This window comes from Microcebus murinus, chromosome 2 (assembly GCF_040939455.1).
Source record: "Microcebus murinus isolate Inina chromosome 2, M.murinus_Inina_mat1.0, whole genome shotgun sequence".
Lineage (NCBI taxonomy): Eukaryota > Metazoa > Chordata > Mammalia > Primates > Cheirogaleidae > Microcebus > Microcebus murinus.
The window spans coordinates 22,363,872-22,382,965 of NC_134105.1; the positions used below are offsets into that span (position 1 = coordinate 22,363,872).

General features: G+C 44.7%; 1 long non-coding RNA gene across 1 annotated transcript; it reads right to left on the reverse strand.

Annotated features, from left to right (window-relative positions):
* Nucleotides 1-1,624: 1,624 nt before the first annotated feature.
* Nucleotides 1,625-5,883, reverse strand: LOC142863063 (uncharacterized). The gene is made up of 3 exons (XR_012913943.1): nt 5,782-5,883; nt 2,661-3,191; nt 1,625-2,152 (listed from the first exon to the last, which is right to left on the reverse strand). It is a non-coding gene; the product is annotated as an uncharacterized LOC142863063 (long non-coding RNA).
* Between the last annotated feature and the right edge of the window lie 13,211 nt (nt 5,884-19,094).

Consider the following 19,094-nt stretch of genomic DNA (forward strand, 5'->3'; position numbering starts at 1 on the left):
CGCCCCTCCCCAAAAATGATACGTGCAGCTTATGGTATGTAAATTATACTATAAGCTGTTAAAAAATAAGACATGCTTCTTTTTATTTTTTAGAGACAGGGTCTCTGTCACCCAGGCTGGAGTGCAGTGGCACTTACTGCAGGCTCAAACTCCTGGGCTCAAGCCATCCTCCTGCTACAGTTTCCCAAGTAGCTGGGACTACAGGCACACACTACTACACCTGATTTTTTTATTTTTGTGGGCCTGAGAAGGGGCTGGGGTGGAATCATTATGGGGAAGGGAACAAAAGGGGAGGCAAAGGGACAAAAGAACCTCAGAAGCCATGTGGTGCAACCCCTTCCACCTGGGCTTCCCAAATTGCTGAGATCACAGGCATGAGTCACCATGCCCAGCCAAGACATGCTTCTTAGACATACTTTTCTTTCTCTCTGTTTCTTTTCTCTTCTCTTCTTCTCCTCTCCTCTCCTCCCCTCCTCTCCCCTCTCTTCTCTTCTCTTTCCTCACTCTGTCGCCCTGGCGAGTACAGTGGCATCATCACAGCTCGCTGCAACCTCAAACTCTCAGGCTCAAGAGATCCTTCTGCCTCAGCCTCCCGAGTGGCTGAGACTCCAGGCATGCATCAAAAAATTAGGCCTAGGCTGGGTGTGGTGGCTCATGCCTGTAATCCTAGCACTCTGAGAGACCGAGGCGGGAGAATCGTTCAAGGTCAGGAGTTTGAAATCAGCCTGAGCAAGAGCGAGACCGCATCTCTACTAAAATAGAAATAAATTAATTGGCCAACTAAAAATACATATAGAAAAACTTAGCCCGGCATGATGACACATGCCTGTAGTCCCAGGTACTCGGGAGACTGAGGCAGAAGGATTGCTTGAGCCCAGGTGTTTGAGGTTGCTGTGAGCTAGGCTGACGCCATGGCACTCTAGCCTGGGCAACAGAGTGAGACTCTGTCTCAAAAAAAAAAAAAAAAGATTAGGCCTGGCTAATTTTTTCTATTTTTAGTAGACAGGGTCTCACTCTTACTCAGGCTGGTCTTGAACTCCTGAACTCAAACCTTATACATTCTTTTCTTTTTCAAGCGATCCTCCCACCTCAGCTTCCCAGAGTGCTAGAATTATAGGCGTGAGCCACCATCCCAGGCCCCATTCTTTTTAGTTACAGAGGTGGATGTTTAATAAAGTAAAGGTCCCACTCCTACTCAGAAAAAGAACCAATATTAACAATTTGGATTATATTGTCCCTTCATATTTTTTCTATACATGCATATTTTCTCTGCATAGTCATATGTGTGTTTTCATGTTTATCAGAAATAAGATTATTTCCCTTAACAATATGTCTTGACTCTACATGTTATATGTCTTGGACAATTTTCCATGTTGGTACATTTAGATCTACTTTGTTCTTTTTAAAGGTTGCCTACATAGTATGGCTGAACTATATTTAACAGGTTCCCTATTGATAAATATTTAGGTTCTTTTCCATTTTTTGCTATTACATGCAATACTGCAATGGGCATTTTTACACATACATCTTGGCGTACTTTAGGGGAATTCTGTAGGATAAATTCCCAGAGAAACTTCCTTTTAAAACAACATGCTTCATCAATTATAATTTTCATTTTATTCCAAATGTCTTAACATAAAATCCTGTTTCTGATCAGAATTACATAAAATGCTTAGCATGCAGTACACTTGAAACAAATGTTAGTTATTTTCTTGGCTGTTGTTATCATTATTTCATAGCATTAGTTCAGTGGCTAGAAGTTCATTCCTTCAGTCAACAGTTATTGATGAGCTTCTGCCATATGATGAACCTGAGGATTCAATGGTGTACAGACTTAGACCCTGCCCTCAGGAAGTTGACAGTCTAGTCAATGGATATGTCGACTGACAATTACAGCATCATGAGATGAGTACTAATGAAGTGGTAACTGCAAGGGAGATTAGGGAGCACACAGGAGAGACATCCAACCTGAAAGGAAGGGCTATGAGAAAGAAGTAACAGCTTGAACTATCCAAACAGGGAAGGTAGTGAGCATCCCAACCACCAGAGGTATCCAAGCAGAGTCTAAGACCCCATCACCAACAAATACTGGTGGGAACAATAAACTAGAACAGCAGTTCTCAAATGTCCACTCTCACCGTGGTGCTAGTGCCTAGAGAAAGGAGAAAAATATGGATAAAGGTAAATTCTTATGTGCTAAATTTATTCAGTTTAAGGGAGAGTCTTTTATTCTAATAATATATACCCCTCCTCCTTTTTTGGGTATTAAAAATGTCCTTTCTTTTATCAAGTAGTGGTTGCAGTATATGATGGTTGTGTTTCTTTAATGTTCTTATTTGGCCATACTGAAAGCTAGCAACCATATCTGGGTCTCCCTCCCCATTTTTAAACTTTTAACTGTTGATGACATCCAAAAGTCTGGGGACCTCTGAGCCAGATGACTTCTAAGACTCTTTCTATCCCTGTGATTATAAAATTCTCTGCTCAACAGTGATTAAGGCCTGAAGCTAAATTAAGTTTAGAATCTGTGAGCCAAATCCTTTTCAACAGACCCAGGGTAAAAATAAATACGTCAGTATGTGAGTAAGTAACAGAAAGACAACAATTTGATAGCCTCTAAAACACTTTTATTTTTTGGTTCCCAAACCACATAAGAGTACCTCAAGTTTCCATATAGACTTGCTCCCCTGCTCCGGGAAATGCAGCACTGAAGAAGAGAGACCACAGAAATAACAGATAGAAGTGATATGGGAAAAATCAATTTGGTGCAGTTTTCACAAACCTTTAAAATAGAGCAATTTAAGTGATGATGGGGTTTCATGACCAGCGGCAGCAGAGCCTCTGATGGGAATGCTGGTGTTTTTCTGGCATTTCTCTGAGTGGGTGGGAAGAGGAGGAAAATGACTTTTTCCTCCCCTTCCACTTATAAGAAAATAGAGGCAATGAAAAGCAAAAGTCTCCCATAATGTCCCATTAAGAGGAACAAATGAAATGCAGCTCCCCTGTAGCCAGAAAATAAACCCTCAGACAGGCTCTGGGCAGGCCCTCCTGCCCCTGCTGCAGAAACTCAGTATTCACCAACACACCTGGCACTGCTGTTGCCATGGTGACTCCTCACCTTGGGCATTCCTTAACTTGGGGGTTGAGACCGGTTTCTGGCACATTTGAGTTTTCATGTTTCTCTTTAGCGTCTGGAAAAGGAAAGGGGAGGAGAGGGAAGGAGTCTAAATCAGCCTGCCTGCTGCCTTGGTGCGTAGCTCTTCAGCCTGCGTACCTGGGCCTCACTAGGTGAGGAAGTCCTGCAGCAGGGAAGGTGTGGAAATGGCTCTGCCTGAGCCCAATAGATGCAGGTTCAAATCTCAGCGCCTCAAGGAGTTCATTTTTTTTTTTTTTTTCATTCAAACAACCCCTCTCCTCTGGGCCAGACACTGGCAGATACAGAGATGACTAAAAGCCAGAGTTGGCCCTCAGGAGCAGGCAGTCCAGAGGGAAAGCTGGGTGGGCAGGTAATCACAAGCCTGAAATTTCCCTGAGGCAAGTGCTGGTTCTGTCACCTCCTGGGGACTGGGAAACAATGTGAAACCCAAACTGCATTGAGAAAGACTCTTATGAATAACCCCCCACCATGAGTTCCTCCCTCTTAGAGGGCCCATAAGAGTTCAGCATGAGGGCATCCGAATTAAGGGTGCAAAGCTATGAGACCATGCACTCTGACCTCAGGCAAGTCAGTTCACTTTCCTAAGCCTCAGTTTCCCCATCTGTAAACCAAAACTACTAATAACTACCTTACTCTTGTTGAGAAAATAACTTTAATTAATATATAATGATAAAGCAAAGAGCAGACAGACTTGAACACAAACTCCTGATTCTCCAAGCCCCAACTAAGTGACCTTGGATGATTCTGAACTTTAACCTCTCTGATCCTCAGTTTCCTGACTTGTAAGAGGGTAATCTTAATCATACTAACTCATAAGGGTATAATGCATGTAAACCACTTAGCCACATACAATAAAATGGTAGCTGCTTCTGCTTATAGAAGGAGAGCTCCTGTTCCTTGCCTGATGTGTCATAAGCCAGACACTATTATTATTATTGTCACACCTGGAGAGAGACTGGCACCTGGTTGACACTCCAATACATTATTTCCCAGCCTTTTTGGACTCTTTCCTCGGGCCACCCCACCTCTGCCCTCTCTCCAGCTTTCAAATATGTTGTCTGTTTCCCTTCCAGGCCAAGGAGTGGGCAGGTCCTCTAGTCTGCGTCCCCTCCACAGCACCTCCCTTTTCATCTCAGCTTGGCCTCTCCCCTGGGCTGAATGAAGGGGAGAGGGCCTGGGCCTGACCCAGTGGAGACCAAGGTAGGGGAAAAGGCAGGGAGTGCGTCAGCCCTGATGCAATCACAGGATCATAGCTTGGCCCACTTCCTGCTCTTTGGGTGTTTACCGGAGCCTGGATTCCACAGGAACCCTTGGAAGTGTACGCTGACAACACGAGGGGTGGCAGGGTGGGGACAGCGCACAAAATTGTCCCTGCTTCAGGAACAGTTCAGGAAGAAAGTGATATTGTGCCTTCCTGGGCCTCACCTGCTCTGGGCGCAGGGACACAGGAAAGAGATACCAGGTGTCAAATCCAGAGGGAGGAGCAGGGAAGGGAGGCAGAACTGGGGACAAACCACCTGCTGCTGCCAAGGCCACCTTCCAGACCCAGCTCTGAGGAGGCAGATGAATAGGCCCTTTATGTCAGCTTGGAGGAGGAGCACAGAAGAGGGTCTCAGGTGATGAGAGCCTTAGAACAAGCCAAGGCATCTCCTCCCTTCCTTCCCAACAGAAATCCTAGCTGGAGAGAACCTTCTTTTAAGGATGTTGTTTTCCAGCCATTTGGCCCCTCGTCAATCCCACAGGCCTCGCAGGGTCACCTGGAGATGTCCTAAGAGGTGCTGTTGCATGGTGGTTAAGGACCTGGGCTTTTGGCAGCTCTCAGCTCCTCCAGTTACTGGCTGGGAGCCCCAGGCAAGTCGTTTCACCTGACTCTCCACTTCCTGATGTCACTTTAGGATAATTGGAGTAGTCAACCTTGGAGATAAAGCCTGTAGGCCCACAGAACATTGCCTGACAATGGTAAAAGCAGTCAATGACTGTTAAGGGCTGTTATTTTTATTAAGAATAAAGGCTTGGAGAGCCTGTTTTTTTCTGAAGGAGCCCAACTGTCCTTCTTCCTTCCATAGCTAACGTCTGTCCCCTCCCCCTCCCCCTGAGCTGTGAAACCGAGCAGCAAAGCTTGCTCAGGCTCCTGAGTCATTCAGCAAAACCGACCTGAGGTAATCAGTGGATCAAGGAAACTAGATGCAGAGTGGGGAAAACCCAGCCGCAAAGCTGGGGCCTCCTCTCTGGGCAGTTCCCTCTGCTGGCCCCTCTGGTGAGCTTTCGCTTTGTGCTTCACAAACAAGGCGCCTGGCGCCTGTGCGCTTCCCGGGCCCTCCCCTCCCCAGAACCAGGCAGTGGCTACACCTGGGTCTCCAGCCAGCAGCCAGGCCTTCCCCTGGAATCTCATTTGACACAAACTCTTTGCCTTTGGGCAAACTGTCTCCATCCCTGCACAGCCCAGGCCTCGGGAGAGTCGACACCCTGTCTCCACGCTCACTGCCCACTCATTTCTCAGCCACTGCCATTTGACTGCTGCCCAGACACTCCACTGACACCCTCATCACACTCAGCGACGCTCTCTTCATCACCAAATCCAAGAGACTGTCTCCAGGCCTTTCCCTCTTGCCTTCTGTACCCACTTGGCACTGCTGACTGCTCTCTTCTTTAAACTTTTCTTCCTGGGCTTGGGGAGGCCACAGCCCCTGTTCTCCTTCTCCTTCTGCAAACAGCATTTCCTGGTGTTGGTTGTGGCTGCTCTTAACGCTCTTCCTGTCCTACTCCTCACAGCCCCTCCCACATTTCATCTGTGCCTGAGTCTTCAACCTCTCCTTGTTTGCTGGTGACCTCCCAGACCCTATCTCAAGCCCAGATCTTCTTCCCAGATGCCACCTGCCTATCAAGCAGCTCTGCTTGCATGATCCCAGGCAGAGCAAGCTCAGCATGGCCAAAACTGAACTCTATCTCCCCCCAAACCTGCTTGTCGTGTGTTCCCAATCTTGGTGAATGACACTGCCTTTTACCCTGTTACCCAAGCCAGAGGCTCAAAGGTCACTGCTGCCCCCTCCTAGCCCAGCCCACCAGTCACTTGTTCTTGACATTTTATAAATAAACATCCTCCTACCCCCCTCCATGCCCACTGCTTCTGCCTCAGTTCAGGCCTTCATTGTGAGCTGAAGCTGGACTGTTACACATCTTATAAGTGGGCTCTAGGCCTTAATTTCTTCCCCCTTGTACTAGACTCTTTTGGAGTATCTATCCAACTACAGTCCCTTTTCTGAGAACCCACAGTTGCCCATAGGCATTGCTAAGAAGGTGCTCTCAGACCCATTCATGCTGGCCTCAGGGAAGCCTGCCCTGTTATTGCCACAGTGTTTTGTTTGTTTGTTTGTTTGTTTTTGAAACAGAGTCTCACTTTGTTGCCCAGGCTAGAGTGAGTGCCGAGGCATCAGCCTAGCTCACAGCAACCTCAATCTCCTGGGCTCAAGCGATCCTGCTGCCTCAGCCTCCTGAGTAGCTGGGACTACAGGCATGCGCCACCATGCCCGGCTAATTTTTTCTATATATATTAGTTGGCCAACTAATTTCTTTCTATTTATAGTAGAGACAGGATCTTGCTCTTGCTCAGGCTGGTTTCAAACTCCTGACCTGGAGCAAGCCGCCTGCCTCGGCCTCTCAGAGTGCTAGGATTACAGGCGTGAGCCACCGTGCCCAGCCTTGCCACAGTGTTTTGAACTAAGGTGCACATTTGACCCACGCTGGACTGCGTTCTGTCTCCTGGGACTCTGAAACTGGAACACAATAACTTTGGTTCAAACACCTCCAAGGTCACAACAGTAAAAAAAATGAGTGAAACAGCCCAATGAGAGACAATGGGGAAGGGCGGCAATTGTGGCAATTGGAGAGTGTGTGCCTTGGCTAAAGGTAACAGCTGCTGCTCTGCTCTAGCAGATGGTTGCCATGGGAATATAGGCCCCGAGTTGTCAGATATTCTGGTTTTCCAGATTTTTATGTGAAATTTCCCAATTTTTGAATTTTGGGCACTAATTCATTCTTTCAAATGCCACAGGCTAAGCATATTTTTGGTATCATATGTGGCCCACGGCTGCCAGTTTGCAATTGGTGCCAGGGAGCCAGGTTTAGGTACAGGACCCAAAGCTGGAGATAGCCTCTTTCTGCCATGCCTACGGGGAAGCAAAGAAGCTGTCTGCACAACGGGAAGAACAAAAGCCTATTCCCACTGACCCCTTGCCCTCCAGAGATGACACATGCCCATATTTCCTGGCCCAACACCTGCTGCCCTTCTTTCTAGACCCACAACTATGTAATAGCTGGAAGTTATGGACTCTGAAGCCAGACAGACCTGGGTTCAAGTGCTGACTCTGCAACTCCCCAGCTGTGTGCTCTTGAGCAAGTCACTTCCCTTCTCTGAGCCTCACTTCCTTCCTCTGTAAACTGGGCTATTTTCCAGGGTTGTGATTAGAACTAGAGGAGATATTGCTCACAAAGCTCTTAGCACAGTGCCTGGCGCCCAGTAAGCACTGAATGAATGCTACCCACTGTTATTATTACTGCCATTAGTAGGAGTATTTCTCCTTATCCCAGCCCTCTTTCCCAGAGCACTTTCCTGTTTATGTAACTCTGGAAATTTACTATATGCTATTATTATTTATTTACTTATTTTGAGACAGAGTCTTGCTCTAATGCCCGGGCTAGAGTGCCGTGGTGTCAGCCTAGCTCACAGCAACCTCCAACTCCTGGACTCAAGTGATTCTCCTCCCCTTAGCCTCCTGAGTAGCTGGGACTACAGGTATGCACAACCACACCTAGATAATTTTTCCTATTTTTATTGCCCAGCTAATTTTTTTTCATTATTAGTAAAGACAGGGTCTCACTCTTGCTTAGGTTGGTCTCGAACTCCTGAGCTCAAGTGATCCTCCCGCCTTGGCCTCCCAGAGTGCTAAGATTATAGGCATGAACCACTGTGCCCAACCTGCTCTTATTATTAATTACTATTTTATCTGCCTTGGCATATTGCAAACCATTTAAGAGAAAGGCATTTTATCTCTCTTTATAAGGGAACAGTGAAAATGGGGTTGGAACACAGTATTTTGTACATATTAGGTGCTCAAGAAATATTTATTTGTTAGTACACTACTTGGAATTTAAGCTCCACGAGAGCAAGGACCTTGTCTGTCTGATTTGCTGCTGTGTTCCCTGAGCCAAGCCCAGCACTGAGTACATATAGAACCCTCAATAACATGCATTGAATAAAACAGTGAAAGGCATCTCCTCACCCCCACCACAATCTTAACCAGGAGGTTATTGGTACAAATCTCAACCCACTGTATTTAAATAATAGGTTCTGGAATTTCTGTTAATAGCACCCCATTTTTCCTTTGGGGAACTCTCAGCTCTGGAATGGTCATGGCTAGACCCAGGGCTAGCCATTCAGAAACAGCTGTTCCCTAGACACAGTGATTGGTTCAGGATGGGCTTGTGACTCAAAGACAATTGGGCCACCACAGTGGCCTATCCTGTGGTTCCGGCTACTCAGTAGGCTGAGGCAGGAGAAATGCCTGAGCCTGGACAACATAGTGAGACCCTGTCTCTTAATAAAAAAAATAGACAATCAGAGCTGAAACTATCAGAAAGGGGAAATTTGCTTTCCACTGAGGAAGCTAAGTTATGAAAACATAAGCCTACAAAGAGCTGCAAGTGGCCATATTACCACCATGAGGAATAAAACCCACCTAGGAAAGAAGTAAACACAGAGAAAGGTCTCACTTCTCCCTGAGAGATGGAAAGAGCTAGACAGGAGCCGGATGGTATTTTTTCAGTAAGTGGATCTAGTTGTGCCTGAAACCAAGCCCTTGACTTTTCTGTTAGAGACAATAAATTCCCTTTTTATCTGTTGGGCCAACTTGAGTTGGGTTAGGGTTCTGTCACTTACATACAAAAGAGTCCTGATTAATATTTGGAGTTTATAAATAAGAAGCCATAGTACAGCTGGGCACAGTGGCTCACACCTATAATCCTAGTGCTCTGGGAGGCCAAAGCAGGAGGATCGCTTGAGGTCAGGAGTTTGAGGCTGCAGCGAGCTATGAGGACACCACTGCACTCCAGCCTGGGCGACAGTGTGAGATCCTGTCTCAAAAAAAAAACACCAAAAAACAAAATAAAAAAACCTTTTAGTTTCAAGCAAAAACAAAGACCAAAAAACACTAGATCTATTTTAAGTAAAAAAAAGGGGGGGTGGTGGTAAGGGTGAGGGAGGGAATTATATGAACACAGAGAAATCTCATGGAACCCAAAAGGAGAACTAATTAGTCTCATGAGGGATGAGGAAGCAGCTCTTTCTTTCTGCTTCTCTCTCGCTGGGAAATCGTGGCCTCCAGCCTCTGCTTCTATAAGTGCATCTGCGTCATTCTTGTCTTTCAGCACACTAGCTTCTCTGCTGTGCCATGAATGTGACCCTCTCCCAGCTCCCAGTTTCACATCCCCTTGGTTTATGCATGTAGCGTAGACTAAACTAGGATCTCTCAGTCCTAAACCCAATCCCTAGAGAAAGAATCTGACCTGATCACCTTGCAATACATGTCCACCTCTGGTCCAACCAGTTGTGGCCTTGAGGGACAGGAGTGGGCAGTACGAACATGACTGGTAGTCTAGCCTGTGGGTGCGGGCAGTTCTCAGAGAAAGAGGATTGTTGTGGGCTGGCAGATTCCTATAAAGTTGTATGTATGTATCTACTATGACTTCTTTTTTTTTTTTTTTTTTTGAGACAGTCTCACTCTGTTGCCCAGACTAGAGTGCCATGGGGTCAGCCTAGCTCACAGCAACCTCAAACTCCTGGGCTCAAGCAATCCTTCTGCCTTAGCCTCCCGAGTAGCTGGGACTACAGGCATGTGCCACCATGCCTGGCTAATTTTTTCTATTTCTAGTAGAGACAGGATCTCAAACTCCTGATCTCACACTGTCGCCCAGGCTGGAGTGCAGTGGTGTCATCATAGCTCGCTGCAGCCTCAAACTCCTGGGCTCAAGTGATCCTCCTGTCTCAGCCTCATGAGTAGCTGGGACTAAAAGCAAGTGTCTCCATATCCAGCTATTTTTTTTTTTTTTGTAGAGACAGGGTCTCACTATGTTGTCCAGGCTGGTTTCAAACACCTAACCTCAAGCAATCCTTCCAAAGTGCTAAGATTATAGGCATGAGCCACCACACCCAGTGTAAAAGGTTTTTAGACAACTGTCCTAGGAACAAGTCTACAGCTAAGCTGTCCTATTCAATAAGCTGAGAAAGACCCTGGCTCTCCAAATCAAGACACCCAAGCATCAATTTATTAGATGTGTAACCTTGGCCAAAATACCTGGATTCACTGGACAGGCTTCCTCCTCTGTGAAATCAGAATAATAATCCCTGCCTTACCAGACTGAATGAGATAAGATGGAAATAAGAGCACTGGGCACAAAGAAGCCATGTCACCTGCATGTGCTGAATGCAGCAGAGGGGTTGGATCCAAGCCTAGAGCCAGTCCCCTGCTAGGTCTCAGCCAGGACTAGGAAAGAAGCTTAAAGGATACTCCATCAGTATCCTTTTCACTTCATTTGTACCAATTTTTCAGAAGCACTGAAGAGCAAAATAATATCTTTATTTTTAAAGGTTCACACTCTGGAATGCTTTTTTTTCTTTCTTTCTTTTTTTGAGACATGGTCTCACTCTGTTGCCCAGGTTATAGTGCAGTGGCATCATCATAGCTCACTGGAACCACTCAAACCTCAAACCTCAAATATCTGGGCTTAAGTGATCCTCCTGCCTCATTCTCCCAAGTAACTGGGACTACCCAGCTAATTTCTCTATTTTTTGTAGAGACAGGATCTCTCTATGTTGCCCAGAATGGTCTCAAGCTCTTGACCTCAAGCAACCCTCCCATCTCAGGCTCTCAAAGCACTAGGATTACAGTTGTGAGCCACTGTGCCCAGCCTGGAACTCTATTCTAATGATATAATCAGACAAGAGAAAATACATATGCATGAGGATGCTCATTGCAATAGTGTTTATATGAGAGAAAAATTGGAACTGACTTAAATGTCCAACACTGTGTTTTGTTTATTAGATGATGGTACATACATAAAATAGAATGTTATGAAGATTTGGAGGAGAAAAGACACAATATTTTTAAATAAAAATAAACATGGAGTACAATTCAAAAATGTTATGGGGTATGCTGCAAATTTTGTCTGAATTTTTAAGGTAAAAATCCAGTATTTCAAAGAAGTTTCTCATGTTCTCTTACATCCCAGCATCTCCCCTGCCTCCCCCACAGTCTCACACACTCCCTGCCCAGCAGAGCATTCATCTTCTCTACCTTTGGGGTTACCTGGGTGGAAAAATTTAAGAAGCATTTATGTAAGTACAAGTCCTGAGGCCTCTAACATTAAAGGTATTTACAAGGATAGATATCCACATTTTCCAAGTAAAAAAAAAAGCAGCTTACAAAAATATCACCAAAAATGTGAACAGTGGTTATTTTAGGCCATGGGATTTTAGGAGATCTTTCTTCTTAGTACTTTTATGTATTATTTGAAGATCTTATACTGTGCATATATTATATTTATGAGAAAAAATAATAAAGCTATTTTCATGGGGGAGTCCACCTTGATTTTACTTTCTCTGCTATTGTCCTCAAATCACGCTCGACCAGATTTCCTCTAATACAGCTTCCTTCTTAAGAAGATGAGAATTTACCTAGCTGCCCAGCCTTCTGGGCAGCTGGTCCAGACAGAACCTTCCTCCTGTGCTTCTATGAGCCCACCAGAAATGATAGGCAGCTCACTACTGCTCTCTTGTGGCCAGAATAGGTCAGTGCCTGATCTAGCTAAACACAGCTCACCCAATGCACCCAAACAATCAAGGTCATCCCCAGCGGTGTGATTTCTGGCTACCCCCTAAGTTAGCATGCTGCACACTAGCGTCAGTAGCTCAGTATCCCATTCCCAAACAGACCATGACCTGGGCTTAGTGAGGCTGAGCTTAACAACTGCAAACCCCTCTGAAGCAATGCTGTCCACTCCAAGACAGAGGCTCTCAGGAGATGCCCTTTTCCAGCAGCTAGAGCAAGTGAGAGAGTGCTTTCCTGTCTGCCAGACAGCACCAATGGTCAGGACTCAGGATTTGAGACAGCAGAAGGCAGGGCTGCAGGAAGACAACCACAATCATCCCAACCATAAAAGCCCTTGCCCTTGTATGGTTCTTTTTAGTTTTCAAAATATTTCCCAAGGCAGTTTGACATGTCCAAATAAATTCACACAAGGGTATTTGCAGCAAAATTGTTGGTAAAAGCAAAACACTGGAAACAACCTATAATCCCTCAGTAGGAGAGCATTTTGCTAAAATGGAATAGCATGCAGCTATAGAAGAATGAGATAAGTCTGGATGTGTTTTTGTTTTGTTTTGTTTTTACTTGTTTAAGACAGGATCTCATTTTGTTTCCCAGGCTGATCTCAAATGGCTGGACTCAAACAATCCTCCAGCCGCAGCCTCCTGAGTAGCTGAGATTACAGGCACGCGCCACTGTGCCTGGCTGTGTGTATGTTGTATATAAGGACCTGTGTAACTGTAGATACATGTATTTGGATATATATAGAATATATCAGAGAGGAACACCAGAAATTAATAATGATGACTGTCTCTGGGCATGGCAGGAGAGAGGGCATGGCAGTAGGAAGGAGAACTACTTTTCACTATATATCCTTTTGTACTGTTAAATTCTTTATCATGTGCATGTATTACTTTTTCAAGATAAAGTTTGTTTATCAGAAAGACTTGGGTTCAAACCTAGATTCTGAAACTTACAAATTGAATGACCTTAAGTAAATCACTTAAGTACTTTGAATCCCAGTTCTCTCACTAAATAGGATTAGTAACATCAACCTCATGGCATTATTGTGAGGTTAAAGATAAGTATCTGGTATCAGGACAATCTTGTTGCACACCTCTGGGGCGCGATTCACATTGTCTTCCATGTGATTAGCACCATCTGGAGTTGAACATTATGATGGCCCTGTTGCATCAGGGCCTGGTACATAATAGATGCAGGGGAGAAAAAAACCTTAAAATTTTCATGTATATTATCTAATTTTAATTAGTCATTTCTTCAAAGAATTTTGTACCTGAAGAAACAGGAATGGATCAACACCAAACTTGGTGTGAAACATAGGTCTTGAGATTCCTGCTTGAAATTGAAATCAAAACACTGAGAAGACTAGCCTAGAGGCTATGTGTAAGAAGAACTGAAAGAGGAGATAAGAGTTGCAGCAACTCTGGATTGGGGCATCCAGATTGGAAAGGAAAAAGTAAAACTGTCCTTATTTGCAGATGACATGGTCTGAAATATAGAAAATCCTAAGGAATCCACAAAAAAACTATTAAAACTAATAAATGAGTTTGGTAAGTTTATAGGATACAAGATCAATACACGAAAATCAGTTGAATTTCTATACACTAGCAATGGATAATTTGAAAACAAAATTGAGAAAATAATTTTATTTACAATAGCATCAAGAAGAAGAATACATTTGGGAGTAAATTTAACAAAAGAAGTATAAAACTTATACACTGAAAACTACAAACACTGTTGAAAGAAATTCAATAAGACCTAAATATAATAAATGGGAAGATATCCCATGTTCCTGAATTGGAATGAACAGATGGTATTCTGGGGAGGGAGGAAGATGGCAATACTCCCCAAACTGATCTACACTTTCAGTGGGATTCCTATCAAAATTTCAGCTGGCTTTAAGGGTCTTTTTTGGTAGAAATTAACAAGCTGATCCTAAAATTCATATGGAAATGCAAGGAACACAGAATAGTCAAAACAATCAGAGTGAGACTCTGTCTCAAAAAAAAAAAAAAAAAGATATGGAGAAATTGGGGCCTTTGCACATTTAATACACTGCTGGTGGGAATGAAAACAGTTTGGCAGCTCCTCAAAATATTAAACACAGGGTCACCATATGACCCAGCAATTCTCCCACCCAAGAGAAATGAGCATATGCCCACACACAAACCTGTACATGAATGTTCATAGCAGCATTATTATTTGTGTGGGTGTGTGTGAGAGAGAGAGAGAGACAGGGTCTCACTCTGTCATCCAGGCTGGAGTGCAGTAGCACAATCCTAGCTCACAGCAACCTCAAATTCCTGGGCTCAAGCGATCCTTCTGCCTCCGCCTCTCGAGCAGCTGGTATACTACAGGCAGTATTATTCATAACAGCCAAAAAGTAGAAACAATTCAAATCTCTATCAGCTAACGGATAAACAAAAAACAAAATGTGGCATACCCATACAATGGAACAGTATTTGTCAATAGAAAAGAATGAAATACTGATATTAATACATACTACGACATGGATGAACTGTGAAATATGCTAAATGAAAAATGCCAATCACAAAAGTCACATATTTTATGATTTCATTTGCATGAAATGATCAGAATAGTCAAATCCATAGAAAGTAGAAGCTGGTGAGGTGGCTTATGCCTATAGTCCAGGTACTTGGGATGTTGAAGTGGGAGGGCTGCTTGAGGCCAGGAGTTTGTGACCAACCTGGGTGATACAGAAAGACCTTGTCTCTTAAAAAAAATAAAAACAGGAGATTAGTGGTAGTTGTTAGGGGCTGGGGGAGGGAGATGAGGAGTGACTGCTAATAAATTTGGGGTTTCTTGGGGCCGGGCGCTGTGGCTCACGCCTGTAATCCTAGCTCTTGGGAGGCCGAGGCGGGCGGATTGCTCAAGGTCAGGAGTTCAAAACCAGCCTGAGCAAGAGCGAGACCCCGTCTCTACTATAAATAGAAAGAAATTAATTGGCCAACTGATATATATAAAAAAATTAGCCGGGCATGGTGGCGCATGCCTGTAGTCCCAGCTACCTGGGAGGCTGAGGCAGAAGAATCACTCGAGCCCAGGAGTTTGAGGTTGCTGTGAGCTAGGCTGACGCCACGGCACTCACTCTAGCCTGGGCAACAAAGCGAGACTCTGTCTCAAAAAAAAAAAAAAAATTTGGAGTTTCTCAAGGTCAGGAGTTCAAAACCAGCCTGAGCAAGAGCAAAACCCTATCTCTACTAAAAATAGAAAGAAATTAATTGGCCAACTAAAAATATATAGAAAAAATTAGCTGGGCATGGTGGCGCATGCCTGTAGTCCCAGCTACTCAGGAGGCTGAGGCAGAAGGATTGCTTGAGCCCAGGAGTTTGAGGTTGCTGTGAGCTAGGCACTCTAGTCTGGGCAACAGAGTGAGACTGTCTCAAAAAAAAAAAAAAAAAGAGTTGGAGATTGTTAGATGGAAAACACTCCTATCCTCCTCTTGAAGGTTTTCTTCTATGGGAAAGGCATCCATAGTGTAATACTCCTGGATTCTCCGTTTCCCCTAAAATAATGATTTAATCAATCCACAAGTTTGGGATAAAGAACTGGTATGTGCAGCTCTGCATGCTCCTCTCCTCCTAAAGGATGCATTCTGCCCGTTTCTGTAGGCTTTAAGTTCTACTGCATCAGGCACTGCCAGTGAATGGGAGGTTAAGTCAGTGTCATTCTGGGGTATTAAGAAGTGCACCTATCCACAGACATAAGCCACTATCTCCTATATCAGCTTTACCGATACTAAGGCTGATATTTTGGTCATCCGATCCCTTATTCCTTAATCTTATTTCTCAAATCGTTCAGAACTTTTTCCAGCAAGGAGTGTGCTATTTATGAAGTACTCCCCAAGAAGCCTAGCAGCGCTGGGGGCCTGGCGGGAGCGTCACCAAATAGCTACAGGTATATCACTCAGACAGTTTGGAGAGAGAGCACGAAGCAACTGAGTAAGTCAATAGACCTCATTTCTTCTTCTAAATTCATTTATTCATACATTTATTCGACAAGTATTTATCAAGCACCAAATATGTGCCAGGCATTATTAAAGGAGCTGGAGATTCAGCAGTGAGTGAAACTGACCAAAATCCTGCCATAGTAGAGCATACGTCTTAGAGGAAAACTGACAATAAACCAGGTTATATAGCATCTTGGATGGTAATAAATCCTAAGGAGAAACAAATACCACAGGGAAGGAAAAATAGGAAATATAAGTAGAGGGTGTGAAATTTCGGATAGAGTGTCCAGGAAGGGCCTCACTAAGAAGATGACATTAGAATAAAGATCTGAAAATATCCTTGTTTATTATCTACATAAGAATAAAGATATGGGGCCAGGCACTGTGGCTCATGCCTATAATCCTAACACTCTGGGAGGCCAAGACAGGAGGATCACTTGAGCTTAGGAGTTCGAGACCAGCCCAAGCAAGAGCAAGACCCCATCTCTACTAAAAAAAAAACAACAAAAAATTAGCCAGGCATGGTGACATATGCCTGTAGTTCCAGCTACTTGGGAGGCTGAGGCAGTAAAATCACTTGAGCCCCAGAGTTTGAGGTTGCTGTGAGCTAGCCTGATGCCACGGCACCCTAGCCGAGGCAACTGAGCAAGACTCTGTCTCAAAAAAACAACAACAGGCCGGGCGCGGTGGCTCACGCCTGTAATCCTAGCTCTCTGGGAGGCCGAAGCGGGCGGATTGCTCAAGGTCAGGAGTTCAAAACCAGCCTGAGCAAGAGCGAGACCCCGTCTCTACTATAAATAGAAAGAAACTAATTGGCCAACTGATATATATATAAAAAATTAGCCGGGCATGGTGGCGCATGCCTGTAGTCCCAGCTACTCGGGAGGCTGAGACAGAAGGATCGCTCGAGCCCAGGAGTTTGAGGTTGCTGTGAGCTAGGCTGACGCCACGGCACTCACTCTAGCCTGGGCAACAAAGCGAGACTCTGTCTCAAAAAAAAAAAAAAAAAAAAATATGGAAGCAAGCCATGGGTAGATGGGGGAAATGATTTCCAGGCAGAATAAAGAGTATGTGCAAAGGCTCTGGAGTGAGATAGTATGGCTTGGGGAAAAGAAAGCATAGCAGAGTGATAACAGTGGGAGGCAGGAAAATGAGGTGAGGAGACGTCTCAGGAAGCTAGCTCAGGTAACACCTGGTAGCTCAGAGTAAAGACTATGGCTACTATTCATCAATTTACCCATTGCAGTATTTCTCTTTTTTTTTTTATGATTTTTTTTTTTTTTTTTTTTTTGAGACAGAGTCTCACTCTGTTGCCCAGGCTAGAGTGCCGTGGCATCAGCCTAGCTCACAGCAACCTCAAACTCCTGGGCTCAAGCAATCCTCCTGCCTTGGCCTCCCGGGTAGCTGGGACTATAGGCATGCACCACCATGCCCAGATAATTTTTTCGATATATATTTTTAGTTGGCCAATTAATTTCTTTCTATTTATAGTAGAGATGGGGGGTCTTACTCTTGCTCAGGCTGGTTTCGAACTCCTGACCTTGAGCGATCCGCCCGCCTCAGCCTCCCAGAGTGCTAGGATTACAGGTGTGAGCAACCAGGCCTGGCCCATTGCAGTATTTCCAGCAGGGAGTGACATAGCTGAATCTGTCGAGAATAGATTAGATGGGGCAAAGGCAGGAACAGGGAGGGCAGTGAGAAGGTTGGTGCAGTCACCCAGGGGATCAATGATAGCAGCTTGAGCCAGAATGGGGACAATGGAGGGGGTGGGAAGGGGTCAATCCTGGAGATATTTCGAAGGTAGGTGTGTATTGATGGGTTGGAGCTGGGGTGTATGAGAAAGAGAAATGTTAAGGATAGCTCAAGGATTTTGGCCTGAGCAACTGAAATTAACTGAAATTAATTCAGTTGCAATTAACTGAATATGTTGGTGGGGTGGGGGGTAGTGGATACCAGGAACTCAGCCTTGGATGTGTTAATTTTGAGATGCCCATTGGACCTTCAAGTGGACATGTCAAATTGGCAGCTGGACATGCAAGTCTGGAGTTCAAGAGACAGGTCCAAGCTGCTTACTAACTTACCATTCAGCCATGTGCTAGCCCTGCGACCTTAGACCAGTCCCACTTTCCTCATCTGTTGTGTTAAATAGAGAGAAAAGCAGTAGCTATAATACACAAGGTTTCTGTGAGGATTAAACTTGATGATCAGTAAAGTAGCTGGTTCATAGGAGGCTCTGAATAAATTATCACTATTTTTTTTCCTTTCCAGAGAGTGTGGGAAATTATCACTATTATTAAGTTCAATTAAACATGCATTTAATTGCTGGAAGCACAAAAACTGAAAGCTATGGAAGCACAAATAATGAAAGATATAGTCCCTGCCCTCAGTTCCAATGCACAAAACTTGCTCAAAGCTTTCAACAAACAACTTCTCAGGTAACAATAATCATTTGGGAGAATCAGCAGGTCCCAGTACCTGATTGGACAAAGAGAATAAAGGAAAAGCCAAAGATAATGGGCAACCAGCCTTGGGATGGAACCATCCAGGGGACTGGAGGGCAAACATGTCTCTGGTCCTCACACCAGCTTGCTGGGCGGCCCTGGACTCATGAGCCTCTACCTCTCACTTCCCCAGTGCCATAAACTTCAGTCCTGGAGGTGTTTTTTACAGTGTCCATAGTTGCTCAGGGGAAAACACTAGAAGCTGTGATGCTAATCACATCACTTCCTCACACCTGTTTTCCTACCTGCTATCCTCTGACTCAGCCCTGTCTCCACATCAGGACTTCGCCAGGCACAAGGGCCCTGAGCCTGCTTCTTCCCAGCTTCCAGGCAGCAGAGGAAATAGCCTCAGTGGCCCCGTGCAGCATTGAAGGATGGGAAACACTGGGGAGATGCTTGAACCAACACGAAGAGAAAAGTCAGGGTGCATAAAAGGAGAGAAGCTCCCATCGAGTCCCTACTGGGCCAGGGGCTGTTAGAAGTTATCAGGAGTGAGAGTGTGATGCATGGATAAACTATGAATTCACATGGAGAATTTCACTCAGGGCCTGGCACATAGTAAGTGCACAAAGAGTACAAAGAAATGT